At 40.7% G+C, this 5966-nt stretch overlaps 1 protein-coding gene across 1 annotated transcript in view; it reads right to left on the bottom strand.

The window, feature by feature from the left end:
• The window catches only part of LOC149453271 (uncharacterized), a 227083-nt gene that overhangs the window by 155654 nt on the left and 65463 nt on the right, over nt 1-5966 (bottom strand). The gene's annotated exons all lie outside the window — the stretch shown is intronic.

Raw genomic sequence — 5966 nt, 5'->3', positions numbered from 1 at the left:
AAGACATACAATATATTTGGAGATGTATGTATGTATATATATATATATATACTGTAAAAATATATGAAAAAATATTTTTAAAAATACATCTCCAAATATACTGTATGTCTTTAAAAATACAAATCTGTAAAAAATCAAAATCTGTAAAAATATACCGTATTTTCCGGCGTATAAGACGACTTTTCAACCCCTGAAAATCTTCTGAAAAGTCGGGGGTCGTCTTATACGCCGGTGCGAGCCGGTGTCAGGGCGGCACTTTTTCGAGGGGCGGCGCGGCGCCGCTCCCCCTCCTCCTCCAACGGACACTAAGTACAGGGGTGGGCAGAGGGGCTGCTGTACCTTACCTGGCTCCGGTCCCACGACGATCCGGTCCAGGAAGCGCGGCTGCTCCTTCTTTCAGTTCGGCCGCTCGATGGTCACGCGGCCGCTCGGCTCCGTCTCCTCACCGGTGATTGGGCGCCAGCACTGGAAAGGCACACAGGCGACCAATCACCGGCGAGGAGGCGGAGCCGAGCGGCCCCGCGAAAATCGAGTGGCCGAACTGGAAGAAGGAGCAGCCGCTCCTCTCCCCCACTGACACTAACGATGGGGCACTATTCCTCCTCCACACTGACACCAACGATGAGGCACTGTTCTCCCCACTGATACCAATGATGGGGCACTATTCCCCCCACTGACACCAATGATGGGGCACTATTCCTCCTCCCCACTCATACCAATGATGGGGCACTATTCCTCCCACTGATACCAACGATGGGGCACTATTCTCCCCACTGATACCAATGATGGGGCACTATTCCTCCCACTGATACCAACGATGGGGCACTATTCCTCCCACTGACACCAACAATGGGGCACTATTCCTCCCACTGACACCAACGAATGGGCACTATTCCTCCCACTGATACCAATGATGGGGCACTATTCCTCCTTCCCACTGACACCAATGATGGGGCACTATTCTCCCCACTGACACCAATGATGGGGCACTATTCTCCCCACTGATACCAATGATGGGGCGCAATTCCTCCCACTGACACCAATGATGGGGCGCAATTCCTCCCACTGACACCAATGATGGGGCGCAATTCCTGCCACTGATACCAATGATGGGGCGCTATTCCTCCCACTGACACCAATGATGGGGCGCAATTCCTGCCACTGATACCAATGATGGGGCGCTATTCCTCCCACTGACACCAATGATGGGGCGCTATTCCTCCCACTGACACCAATGATGGGGCGCTATTCCTCCCACTGATACTAATGATGGAGCACTATTCCTCCCACTGACACCAATGATGGGACACTATTCCTCCCACTGACACCAATGATGGGACACTATTCCTCCCACTGACACTAATGATGGGACACTATTCCTCCCACTGACACCAATGATGGGGCACGATTCTTCCCACTGACACCAATGATGGGGCACTATTCCTCCCACTGACACCAATGATGGGACACTATTCCTCCCACTGACACTAATGATGGGACACTATTCCTCCCACTGACACCAATGATGGGGCACGATTCTTCCCACTGACACCAATGATGGGGCACTATTCCTCCCACTGACTAATGATAGGGCACTATTCCTCCCACTGACTAATGATGGGGCACTATTCCTCACACACTGACACTAATGATGGGGCACCATCATTGGTGTCAGTGGGAGGAATCGTGTCCCATCATTGGTGTCAGTGGGAGGAGTAGTGCCTCATCATTGGTGTCAGTGGGAGGAATAGTGCCCCATCATTGGTGTCAGTGGGAGGAATAGCACCCCATCATTGGAATACCATACTGAAATAGCATACCATATTGAAATCAAATCTGATGTTTTTTCATTTTTATTTGGTGTGTGTTGGAAGAGGGGTAGTCTTATACGGCGAGTATAGCTCAAACCCCATATTTTAAAAGGAAAAGTAGGGGGTCGTCTTATACGCCGGAAAATACGGTATGTTAAAATGACTTTTTATATGTTAAAAAAAATCTGAAGAATATATATATATATATATATATATATATATATATATATATATACACACTGCGTACATGAAAACAATTTTTTAAAAATATATTCTTCAGATTTATTTTTTTTTATATTTTTCATATATTTAGTAATTTATAAAAAAAGCGTTTCAACATGCAGTGTGTATGTGTGTGTGTGTATATATTATACACACTGCATGTTGAAATGCGTTTTTTATATATTACTAAATATATGAAAAATATTTTTTTTAAAAAGCTGAAGAATATATTTAAAAAATAGTTTTCATATACGCAGTGCTTGTATGTGTATATATATATATGTATATGTGTGTGTGTGTGCATATATATGTATATGTGTCTGTGTGTGTGTGTATATATATCTATATCTATATACAGTCATGGCCGAAATTGTTGGCACCCTTGATATTTTTCCTGAAAATCAAGTATTTCACACAAAAAAGGTATTGCATTAACACATGTTTTGCTATACACATGTTTATTCCCTTTGTATGTATTGGAACAAATATAAAACAGAGGCAGAAAAGCAAATATGACATAATGTCACACAAAACCCCAAAAATGGGCTGGACAAAAGTATTGGCACCCTTAACTTAATATTTGGTTGCACACCCTTTGGAAAACATAACTGAAATCAGTCGCTTCCTATAACCATCAATAAGCTTCTGACACCTCTCACCCGGAATTTTGGACCACTCTTCCTTTGCAAACAGCTCCAGGTCTCTCTTATTGGAAGGACACCTTTTCCCAACAGCAATTTTAAGATCTCTCCACAGGTGTTCAATGGGATTTAGATCTGGGCTCATTGCTGGCCACTTCAGAACTCTCCAGCGCTTCTTTGCCATCCATTTCTGAGTGCTTTTTGACGTATGTTTGGGGTCATTGTCCTGCTGGAAGACCCAGGATCTTGGACGCAAACCCAGCTTTCTGACACTGGGCCCTACAGTGCGACCCAAAATCCTTTGGTAATCCTCAGATTTCATGATGCCTTGCACACAGTCAAGGCACCCAGTGCCAGAGGCAGCAAAACAACCCCAAAACATCATTGAACCTCCACCATATTTTACCGTACGTACTGTGTTTTGTTCTTTGTAGGCCTCATTCCGTTTTCGGTAAACAGTAGAATGATGTGCTTTACCGAAAAGCTCTATCTTGGTCTCATCTGTCCACAAGACGTTTTCCCAGAAGGCTTTTGGCTTACTCAAGTACATTTTGGCAAACTGTAGTCTTGCTTTTTTATGTCTCTGTGTCAGCAGTGGGGTCCTCCTGGGTCTCCTGCCATAGCGTTTCATTTCATTTAAATGTCGACGGATAGTTCGCGCTGACACTGATGCTCCCTGAGCCTGCAGGACAGCTTGAATGTCTTTGGAACATGTTTGGGGCTGCTTATCCACCATCCGGACTATTCTGCGTTGCAATCTTTCATCAATTTTCCTCATCCGTCCACGACCAGGGAGATTAGCTACAGTGCCATGGGTTGCAAACTTCTTGATAATGTTGCGCACTGTGGACAAAGGCAAATCTAGTTCTCTGGAGATGGACTTGTAACCTTGAGATTGTTGATATTTTGCCACAATTTTGGTTCTCAGGTCCTCAGACAGTTCTCGTCTCCTCTTTCTGTTGTCCATGCTTAGTGTGGCACAGACAGACACACAATGCAAAGGTTAAGTGAACGTCTCTCCTTTTTATCTGCTTTCAGGTGTGATTTCTATATTGCCCACACCTGTTACTTGCCCCAGGTGAGTTTACAGGAGCATCACATGCTTGTAACATTCTTATTTATCCGCAGTTGTGAAAGGGTGCCAATACTTTTGTCCAGCCCATTTTTGGAGGTTTGTGTGACATTATGTCGAATTTGCTTTCTTTCCTCCCTTTTTTTGTTTTGTCCCAATACACACAAAGGGAATAAACATGTGTATAGCAAAACATGTGTTAATGCAATACGTTTCGTGAGAAATACATGATTTCCTGGAGAAATATCAAGGGTGCCAACAATTTCGGCCATGACTGTATATATATATATATATATATATATATACACACTGCGTATATATGAAAAATATATTTTTTTAAATATATTCTTCAGATTTTTTTTATATTGTTCATATATTTAGTAATATATAAAAAACGCATTTCAACATGCAGTGTGTATAATATATTATACACACTGCAAGTTGAAACGCGTTTTTTATATATTACTAAATATATGAAAAATATTAAATAAAAACTGAAGAATATATTTAAAAAATACATTTTTCATATACGCAGTGTGTGTGTATATGTATGTATGTATTATGTATGTGTATATATATATATATATATATATATATATATATATATATATAAATAAAATGTGTGTGTATGTATGTATGAGTGTCTTTATTTATATATATATATTTCTTCGGATTTTCTTTAACATAAAAAAGTCATTTTAACATGTCATTTTACATATATTTGTAACTGGGTTCCACAATAGTAGAATTGTATTTTTAAAGACATACAGTATATTTGAAATTTTTTTATTTTTTTTAAATATTTTTCATACATTTTGTAATAAAAATGCATTTCAACATACAGTATATATATTTATTGAAATATATTTTGAAATATATTGAATATGGCCAAAATTGTAGTCTTTCAAATATATGTCAATCTATTTGGGAAGAATATTTTTTAAATTATTTCAAATATATTTTTCTTCCTTAAGGGTCGACTGTCCATTGTAAGCCAATGTTTCACTGGCTGCTTTACATATTTTACAGTTCTGACGAATAAGACGATGTATTGATATTATTTCCTGAAAAATGTTCGTCTCTATCCAGCCTAACGGATGCAAATGCTATCATTAAAAAAAAAAAATCAAGTATCATCCAATCAAAATGTAATTAATCTGTCTTTTGCATGGTTGCTATTGGCTGTTTTTTTTTCATTGTTTTGTCTTTTGTATTACTTTGTTTTACATTGTATAATTTATTTAAAAAAAAAATCTATATTCGATTTTTTTTTTTTTACTTTATTTAAGCAAAAATGTATTTGGAGTAAGAATTTTGGAATTTTGTGTGTTTATCAGCTATTCGAAGTTTCTACAAACAAAAGTCGCCACGCTCTGCCCAGGTGTGTACAGGATATTTACTTATTACAGATACTTATACAGCATTGTCAAGGTACGCAGCACTTTACATAGATGCTCACCAGCCACTTTGAGGTCCACCTGTTCAATTGCTTGGTATCACAAATTGCTAATCAGCTAATCACATGGCAGCAGCTCGATGCATTTAGGCATCTAGACGTGGTAAAGACAACTTGCTGGAGTTCAAACTGAGAATCAGAATGGGGAAGTAAGGGGATTTAAGTGACTTTAAATGTGGCATGGTTTTTGGTGCCGGGTGGGCTCAAAAACTGTTGATCTACTGAGATTTTCACGCAGAACCACCTCTAGGGTTTCCATAGAATGGTCCGAAAAAGAGAAAATCTCCAGTGAGTGGCAGTTGTGTGGAGGAAAATGCCTTGTTGAGGTCAGAGGAGAATGGGCAGACTGGTTGGAGATGATAGGCAACAGTAACTCCAATAACCACTCGTTACACCCAAGGTATGCAGAATACCATCTCTGAACGCACAACACGTCGAACCCTGAATCAGATGGGCTACAGCAGCAGAAGACCACACCGGGTGCCACTCCTGTCAGCTAAGACCACACCGGGTGCCACTCCTGTCAGCTAAGACCACACCGGGTGCCACTCCTGTCAGCTAAGACCACACCAGGTGCCACTCCTGTCAGCTAAGACCACACTGAGTGCCACTCCTGTCAGCTAAGAACGGGAAACAGAGGCTACAATTTGCACAGGCTCACCAAAACTGGACAATAGAAGACTGTAAAAACGTTGCCTGGTCTGATGAGTCTGGATTTTAGCTGCGACATTCAGATGGTAGGGTCAGAATTTGGGGTAGGCAAC

Source organism: Staurois parvus, unplaced genomic scaffold (genome assembly GCF_062004578.1).
Source record: "Staurois parvus isolate SC_StPar_1 unplaced genomic scaffold, SC_StPar_1.0 ptg000449l, whole genome shotgun sequence".
Classification (NCBI taxonomy): Eukaryota; Metazoa; Chordata; class Amphibia; order Anura; family Ranidae; genus Staurois; species Staurois parvus.
Note: the sequence above shows the minus strand (reverse complement) of the source record. Positions and strands in the feature narration are given on the sequence as shown.